Genomic DNA, 9,934 nt, shown 5'->3' with positions numbered 1-9,934 from the left:
CATATGTGCACACACACACTTAAGGTTGCCCATTTGGGTGTAAATAATAGCCTATCAGGGAGCTCATCCCTGGAGAAGACCCTGACTCCCTCTTTTAGCAAGCATTACTTGCCTATAATTCTTAATCTAGGGGCAGAGTCCTGCAAACTTTCCTCCATCTACACTGGTATGTCAACTGTCCATGTCATTATATGTGTCTTGCTTAGATGACTATATTTTTGGAGTTTCATGGGTGAAGCTTACCTATAATATATATAGACTACAACCAGAAACACGCAAAGAAGAGGTAATGAACATTAACTATGAGAAGCAAGATATATAAACTTCATACTGTGTGTCCAGAACTTGCATAGCCAACTGGTCTACCCACATTTTTCTTGGTGGATCCTCAACACTAGGGACCTGGGAGGGAGAGAGGAGGGGGAGGGAAAAAAAGAAGGGGCAGGATCAGGTATTGGAAGGAACAGGAAAGAAGTAATTGAATAAAAATATGTAGCAGTGGGGGATGAGAAGTTGAAGGTAGCCACTAGAAAGTCCCAGATGCCAGGGAAGTGAGAGGCTCCCAGGACCCAAAGGGGATGACTTTAGCTGAAATACCCAACAAAGGAGAGATAGAATCTGTAGAGACCACCTCCAGTAGATAGGAAGAGCCCCAAGTTGAGAGATGAGACCATCCACTCATATCAAATTTTTTTTAATTCAAAACTGTTAGTGTCCAAAGGAAAGACAGGGATAAAAAATGGAACAGAGACTGAAGAAAAAGCCATCCAGAAATGGCCCCACTTAGGGGTCCATCCAATCCGAAGACACCAAAACCTGACACTATTGCTGATGCCAAGAAGTGCTTGCTGACAGGAGCCCTGTATGGCTATTCCCTGAGAGGTTATACCAGCACCTGACTAATACAGATGCAGATACTCACAGCCAACCATCAGACTGAGCAGGGGACCATAATGGAAGAACTAGGGAAAGGACTGAAGGAGCTGAAGGAGATTGCAACCCTATAGGAAGAACAACAAAATCAACTAACCGGACCCCTCAGAGCACCCAGGGACTAAACCCCCAACCAAAGAATATACATGGATGGGTCCATGGCTACAGCTACATATGTAACAGAGCATTGCCTTATCTGGCAATGGAAGATCTGGCAATGGGAGGGGAGGCCCTTGATCCTGGGGAGGCTTGGATGGCCTAGCTCAAAGGGATACTAGAGCTGTGAGGTGAAAGTGAGTATGTGTGTGGGGGAGCACTCTCTTAGAGGCAAAGAGGAGAGGGGATGGGTTGGGGGTGTTTGCAGAGGGGAGACCAGGAAGGGGACAACATTTGACATGTAAAAGAATAAAATGATTAATAAAAAAATTTATAAAAATAAATGTACCCTTAAATCCCCACCCACAATGTACTTTGCCTGAGTGTTCTTTTCCTCGGGTTGATCTGTGACTTCATTGTCTCATATACTTTACATTTACTGATTGAAGGTGACCAAAGTGTCAGATATTTTTTAGTTTGTCACACAGGGACCTTGTTAATGAAGAGTCACAGCAGGCTTGAATGTTCTTAATGTGCGTTTTCATTGGCCTTCCCATGATACTTCCCTTTATTGTATCACATTTTAAAATCTCACAAAATTGTTTTTCTCTGACTTAGAAACATGCTTCCAGTGAACTGAAAGTTTTATTATATAAAATAAAAAGGAGATGGAAGAATTATGCATGAGGAGAGAAAGGAATGTTTGTTTACTGAGCCAGAAACAAATTGAGATAAACAGAGAACATGGGAAGTAAGTCAGCGTTTTTCACTGCGTACAAGATGCTGCACATATTTCTGTCACTTTGAAAAATGGCTTTTAAAGCTTGCTAATAGTGTTTCCAAATTGCTAAATTGATTATAACTTAGTAGGTGAACAATAATGTTTTTCTCATTTGTAGTGCTGACTTGACATAAGAAAAGGAAGAAAAGCTCTGTAGATGAGGTTCTACAACAAGTAAAAAAACAAAACCAAAACCAAACTATGTCTTTTAACTACACTGCCCAGAAATGAACTGGGTTAGAACTTCTTTGAATAAAAGTTAAAAGCACGTATATACTTATTCATATAAAATGCTAAATAAAAAATATTATGTGTAGTTAAGAGAAGAAATATACTGTGCAGCTGAATGAAATAAGAACAGAATTCTACCACATTTCATTAATTCTAACTTAGAAATTGTCCACATTGACTTTGATTGAAGTCAACGTAATGCCAAGTCTGTCTGAACAGATCTGATATGACCTAGTATTAATTTCGTAGCTGGAGTACTAAGAGACCTAGACATAAAATAGGCAAATAATGTAGACTTTTTTATCTCAGTCAAGATTACTTAGCCCTTCCCTTCAAAACATATCACTACAACTATTCATGGGAAGAAAGACAATTTTCTGTGGGTGCATTTTCCCAGTGAAAGTACTGGTGATCTCAAGACTCTCCATTCTGGGATGGTTTGCCCTGTTCTCAAGGTCTGCCCTAGGACCCGCATAGATAGGACTTCACCTTCAAGACCCAACTTGATGACACACAGAAGCACCCACTGGTGACCATTAAAGACTTGGGTAATTGACTGCCTTCAACCTTTGCCCTGTTTGCCAACACTTTTGATGACCCACGAGGATGAACCGCACTAAATTTTTGTTAATGACTTGCTCTATTTATCCTGAATCATTTGACAGACATCACTCTTTCAAGTTTTTTGCCTTTGAAGTCTTAAACTCCTGCATTCTTCTATCTGTAGCCCTGTATCTTTATGTTTCTTTCATGTGCTTATCGATGCAACATCTATTCTGTCACCTCATTGACACTTACTGTCTTTGGGAAACTTCTTTTTCTAACAGTTAATTGGTTTTTTGCCACTTTCACTTCTTGATGTGAAATAAAGTCAAGATTTCATCATGCATGACTTCAGTATTTGACTTAACAGCAGATTAAAATAAAATATTCTCTGGCATTTCATCCAGTTATATTGTAGCCTTGGTTCAGTTCAGCCTTCATACATTTTACGTTTATACATTTAGAGACAGCTCTAGGAAATAAGCTGTTTGAGGAGGCAGCTTACACGACATATTGATGGTCTTAAGTTTCAGCCTGGTGCATAGTTTAGTAACAATACTAAACTATTGTTACTGGCTAAGCTTTGAAGAGTTAGGCTAAAACTTTTACTTTCTCCTCACAATTTTATGTTAGACTTTTAATTTGGTTAAATGGGAATTTAATAAGATCTATTATCCCAATTTCACATGCAGAATATTATTCACCAGAAATCGACTACGAAATATAGTTGTTCTCTCATTTCTCTGGGTCTCATACCATGGATATAAGTCAGGTTTTTGATGTTTCATAGGTACTAAACATATTCAGACATTTCACATCATGATTTTCTAAACAATACTGTATGAGTACTATTTATATAACATTTACATTATATTAGCTATTATGTATAGCCTATGATGACTTAAAGTATACAGAAGGATATATGGAAATACTGAGCCACTATATACAGAGGCCTTCTGCATCTGTATATTTGTGCATCAAAAAGGATTTCTGGAACTGTTAACCCTTGTATACCAAGGACCAACTGCATAAGGCTTCTTTCTTCTGAGCTGCAGATGTATATACTGATCCAATTGGATCTTCTGTAATGTTCCTTATAGAAAACTAAGCATATACTCAACTCTCTAAATGATCATTTTACTATCTTCTTGTATTAGTTAAGGTTTCTATTGCTGTGATAAAACAGCATGACTATAAACAATTTGGGAAGGAAAGGTTTCAGCTTTCATCATACATTTTTGCTGAGCAAAGTCAGGGTAGGGACTTAAACAAGGCAGGAAGAGCTGATACAGAGGCCACGGAAGGATACAGATTACTGGCTTGTTCCTCATGGCTTGCTCAGACTGATTTCTTATAAGACTTAGGACCAGTAGCCTATGGGTGCCACCACTCACAATGGACTAGGCCCTTACACATTAATCACTAATTAAGAAAATGACCTACACGCTTGCCTACAGCCTGAACTTATGGAAGCATTTTCTCAATTGAGGCTCCCTCCTCTCAGATGCCTATAGCATGTGTCAGGTTGACCTAAAACTGGACAGCACACTTCTCTAAGTAGTTGAGTTGTTAATTAATAGGTTAAGAAAATTGTGCTTCTTACCTTTTGCCTTGAAGCACCAGAGACCCTACTCCTATCCAGTCTCTAAGGTCTCCGTGAGATTAATGTCAAGGCTCCTCAGTGACTCTGATTCAATCCCTGGTTTGATCACTTATTGTCCTGTGCTAACTTCTAAAAGGTTTTATAGATGGTGAACTGATATGGTAATCATTTGGAGTCAACAGAGGGTATGTTTATAGAAATCGTAGTTAAGCCTTCTCTAGATCCTAGGCTTTGTCATTATAGCATTATTTCTTATTATGTGAGCAGGAAGTCATGCAATGACTACTTGTGACTTCTTTGTTCATTAAGAGCAAAAGCTCAGAGACCTCAGAAACCTCAGAGCTTCTCAAGCAAATGACTTAGAAATACAACAGTCGTATGCTCACAATGCTTTGGCTTGTTAAAGGTTTTTCATTTGGTCTCAACAACCAACTCAGCTTCTTCTAGTCACAGTTTTTTTCATAATATATGAACTCAAGCCACAAAGACATTGTTATCTGTTTCAATCTGTATGGCTGGACTCCATGCAGTATTTAAGAGACAAGAGAAAAAGTGAGATTATTATCTTGCTCATGCTAAAGATTTAACATATACCATGTGTAGCAGCTGCCCTCCCCACTGAACGTAAGAACTATTTCTTGTATTCATTTTCTTGCTAATATGATAAAATAATTTGATAATGAAATACTTTGAGGATTTGGTGTCAAGAGGATGTAACCTGCAGAGAAACATTTAAGCAGCAAATAGTTTCAATTTGTGTGAGCTGAGCAAGGCACATTAAAAATGAGGAAGGACATTAAAAATGTTTAATTTGACTGCCTTTGAGTTGGGGATATACTCTATTCAATATTACAGGGAATTTGTCAGTTTTTCTTCTTTCTTTTAATTAGGATTATGTCTCCATTAGTTTTTATACTGCTTCAAAATATTCTGTTTTTCATGAGAAGCTCTTTGTGTTTTTCTTGTACTTTGTTGTTGTTGTTTTAGTTGATTGGTTGGTTGGTTGGTTGGTTGGTCTTTGTTTTGTTTTTGGTATTGCTTTCACTCTTAACAATTACTCTTTAGCACCTTTACCTGCACTGAATCATTCCATAAAGCACAAAAGAAACGTTTCCAAGAATTCAGACTGAAAAGTAGGGCATAGAGATAAGGCTGGAGGCAAAGAATTTATCAGTGGCCACATCATTCCAGCCTGGAGCAAGTGGCATTCCTAACTGCCACTGTTAATAGCACGTGGTTCTTTATCTGAATAACACTTATACACTTTTATCTATTTTTAAGTATGTGATATTCACTTCATAAACTTTCTCTCCTTAGACACATTCAGTATTATTCATTGGAAGTAAACTAAGGTATTAATGAAATCAAATTACAAAGCCGTGGATTATGATTTATTATAAGATCATAATTCTCCAAATAAAATGATTTGTTATTTTGTTAGAAATACAAACTCTTATTGATTTACTCTAAATGATTATACATGAGTAGTAGCCATGTGTTTATCATAATAACCTCTAAATTAGACTGCAATAAAAGCTGCTTCATTTATATTTATGATTATCTCTAGTATAGTACCTACTCTGAATCCTTCACTCATATTATTATTTGCCTCTTAGATTGATATACTATCTTTGTTTATGATAGTTAGTTGTCTCTGGGCCAATCTCTTTTAGAATGTAGGCAGAAATTGGGGCCATCACTTCCAATTGAACAGAAAGGGGCTGAGCAATTGAATATGGAAGAAGCACTCAAGGCAGCCATGAAGAAATTAGTGCCAGAGCAGAGAGGTAGGTAGAATAAGACCAGAATTTCAGAAGAATTCCTCTAAACAAGGATGAGAATACTGTGTAACCTCCTCAGCATACTAACAGCTGTGACAAGGACTGACGATACAGTCCAGAATCCCTGTGGTAAAACACATCTGTGGGGCTCCAAGACTGGTTCACATTCATAATTTCCTCCTACATACTTGTATTTCCTTTAGATCAGTGCTTTTAATGTTCCTAATGCTTTGATCCTTTAAGATAATTCCACATGTCATGGTGATCTCCAACTATAAAATTACTTATGCTGCTACTTCATAACTGTATGTTTGCCGTTGTTATGGTTAATTAAATATCTGTTTCACAATGTTCTTAGGTAACCCCTATGAAAGGGTCATTTGATGCTCCCAAAAAGGTCATTCAAACTCCCCAAAGGGGTTACAACCCACAGATTGAAAATCTCTGTTCTGTATTATAAGTTTCTTCTAAGTAATTATTAAGATTTTGAACGTACATATCTTAGGCACATGCATATCTTAATCCTATGATCTGTCCTCCATGCCTTGTTACTTGTTGCTGTAATTTTCCAACCCAAATATGACTAGTCAATGAAAACACAACTCAATAATTATGAATATATTCTGCAAGCCTAGACTGGGCAGATTCACCACTTCACTACTTTATTCCCTGGCTATGAGACCTTTATAACTTGAAGGTCTTCAAGACCCTGCATTTGTCCTTCTACCTCCTGCTTCCCAGTCGTCCTCCTCTTTTGTCCTCCGTTGTCTTCTCTCTCCTCTCTCTCCCTAACCTTTATTTCTCCACCTCCCCTTCTTCTGCCCAATCACTGGCTCTACCCTTTATTTTACAAATTAAGGTGGGCAGAAGGTTCACTAGAATTCACCTGTGTACTGATTCACTCCTCCTCTGCAGCCCTTCACAGGAAAGGGGAATTAGCATCAAAATACAAGGCCGGTGCTATCCACAACAGTTACTTATATGACCTTTGGTTGTATACATTTTCTGTATGCTTCAGCATTTATATGACATCTCATATTGCTCATATCACAGTAACCATGACAGAGTGAACTTGTGCATGTATGAACACGTACAATCAACTGAAAATATCTAGTAAAATACCAAAGTATAAACTATGCTTTAACACCATTAGGAACTATAAGCCTTTGATTCTATTCATTATCCCTCCTCTTCTCATGACCTTTGTCCTCATTTACCTTGCCAGTCATAACTACACCATAAAACTTCTTAGGCTCCGTTGCTATGTCTTAGTTGTACTTCCTTGACTAAACCACAAACCTGGTGAAATTCATCTGATAGCCTATTCCATTTCTCTGTGTTAAAAATAAAACACATAATTAGATAAATTGATTTATTTTTAGATTTGTAATCATCTTACTCAATGAAGCCCTTCATATCATTGGGTACCTACACTCATATAGCTCCTGGCACTTGTCTTTCCTATTTTGTTAAAAAGGAGTTGCTGAGATAATTATGTCACTATTTCTCCGTGCTCCTGAACCTCCTAAAAGTACATTTCATTCTTATTGTCAGCTGAAGGCCACATCAACAGCCAGAGGAAACTGAAGCATTTAGGAAAGAATTTCTACAAACTCCCACTCATCCAACATCTGTAACCATTTATCCCTCCTCTTATAACTATGGATGAGCTATTTATTCTTCTTGTTGAAGCCTAAATTTTGAGCATTCTTATAGCTTTTATTCAAGAAAAGTGTTTTGTTAATTTGTACTATTCTCTTCTTTGGCAAGAATCATTTTTAACAGCATAAAAATAAATTTAAATGATTCCATTAAAAATCCTTTCTCAACCCTCTGCTACATTTTATAAAAGAAAGGAAGGAAAGACAGAAAGAAGGAAGGAAGGAAGGAAGGAAGGAAGGAAGGAAGGAAGGAAGGAAGGAAAGAAGGAAGGAAGGTTCCTAGAATATTAATGCAAACTTGATGCCTTCAGTTTAACTCCTTTTCTATTGGTTTAAAGCATACTAATCATGTTTTTGGCGTCTCTATCCTCACTGAAATAAATTTGTTAGGATCACAGTTGACCTCCACAATGCTAAATCCAAACTGAGTTCTTCACTGCTCAGTTTAAAAAGTTGTTGAGGATAACGTAGACGTGCAGTAGAGGTTGAGCCCCACTCGCGCACGAGGTACTCAGCTCCTGCTTTCAGCGCCTGCAGTGAAGATGTCCCACCCATCCCCAGCAGCCAAGCCCTCCAATTCCAAGAACCCGCGAGTCTTCTTTGACGTGGACATCGGCGGGGAGCGAGCTGGACGAATTGTTTTAGAATTGTTTGCAGATATTGTTCCCAAAACTGCAGAAAATTTTCGTGCATTGTGTACAGGAGAAAAAGGAACTGGTGCCACAACTGGGAAACCTCTCCATTTTAAAGGATGCCCTTTCCACCGAATTATCAAGAAATTTATGATTCAAGGTGGAGACTTCTCAAATCAGAATGGGACAGGTGGAGAAAGTATTTATGGTGAAAAATTTGAAGATGAAAATTTTCATTTCAAGCATGATCGAGAGGGTTTGCTGAGCGTGGCAAATGCAGGCCCCAATACGAATGGTTCTCAGTTCTTTATCACAACAGTTCCAACTCCTCATTTGGATGGGAAACATGTGGTATTTGGTCAAGTAATAAAAGGACTCGGTGTGGCAAGGATGCTTGAAAATGTAGAAGTGAATGGTGAAAAACCTGCCAAACTGTGTCATTGCAGAATGTGGAGAACTGAAGGAAGGGGATGACTGGGGAATATTCCCCAAAGATGGCTCTGGCGATAGTCATCCAGACTTCCCCGAGGATGCGGATAGAGATGTCAAAGATGTAGATAAAATTTTATTAATATCCGAAGATTTAAAAAAACATTGGAAATACTTTTTTCAAGTCTCAGAACTGGGAGATGGCTATTAAAAAATATGCGAAGGTTTTAAGGTACATGGATAGTTCAAAGGTGGCTATTGAGAAAGCAGATATACCCAGACTGCAACCTATAGCCTTAAGTTGTGTGTTGAATATTGGTGCTTGTAAATTGAAGGTGTCAAATTGGCAGGGGGCAATTGACAGTTGCTTGGAGGCTCTTGAAACGGACTCTTCGAATACTAAAGCACTATACCGAGAAGCGCAAGGATGGCAAGGATTAAAAGAATACGATCAAGCATTGGCTGATCTTAAGAAGGCACAGGAGATAGCCCCAGGAGATAAAGCTATCCAGGCAGACTTGCTTAAAGTCAAACAAATGATAAAGGCACAGAAAGATAAAGAGAAGGCTGTGTATGCAAAATGTTTGCTTAATAAGGACTAAACTCTCCTTAACTATTAAACATTGATTATAAAAAGGACAACGTATATTACTGTCCACACGATCCCCGATGTGTTCTTCTTGATCTTTGTCATTGCTTACATAGCAGTGCTGACATAGGTTCCTTCTTAATAAAGTGTTGCAAAATACAGTGGATCTCAAAAAAAAAAAAAAAAGTTGTTGGGGCAATTTCTTGAAACAAAATTTCCATGTAGCTTCCAAGACCTCACTCCTGTTTGGGTTCCCCTCTGGCTCTATCTCTGGCTATTCCTTTTATGTCTCCATTCCATGTTCCTCTTTATTGCTGATTCTGAACATTACTCATTGTTTTGGTGATTGTGTTCTGTCTCATGGCTTTAAATACCATTTATATACAGATGACATCCAGATTTCATCTCTAACGTCTGCCTCTGCTCTAAACACCAAGCTCTTCTGCCCATGGACATTTCAGTTTGTCTAATAAACCACAAAAATAATACATCAAAATACAAATTTTTATCTTCTTCTAAGTATGTTCAAACCGTAATCCTCTCACTCACTAGAGACACATTCTTATTTCTCAGGCACAAAAACATCAAAATCATCCCTACCTTTTTGTTTTATTCATATTATGCTACCAACTTCTCAGCAAGCACCACCAGCTAT

General features: G+C 38.0%; 1 pseudogene; it reads left to right on the top strand.

Annotated features, from left to right (window-relative positions):
* The first annotated feature begins 8,141 nt into the window (after window positions 1–8,141).
* On the top strand, window positions 8,142–9,292 carry LOC114633420 (annotated as a pseudogene).
* Window positions 9,293–9,934: the final 642 nt, after the last annotated feature.

This window comes from Grammomys surdaster, unplaced genomic scaffold (assembly GCF_004785775.1).
Source record: "Grammomys surdaster isolate TR1022 unplaced genomic scaffold, NIH_TR_1.0 98, whole genome shotgun sequence".
Taxonomy (NCBI): domain Eukaryota; kingdom Metazoa; phylum Chordata; class Mammalia; order Rodentia; family Muridae; genus Grammomys; species Grammomys surdaster.
This window is presented reverse-complemented; position numbering and strand designations above follow the sequence as displayed.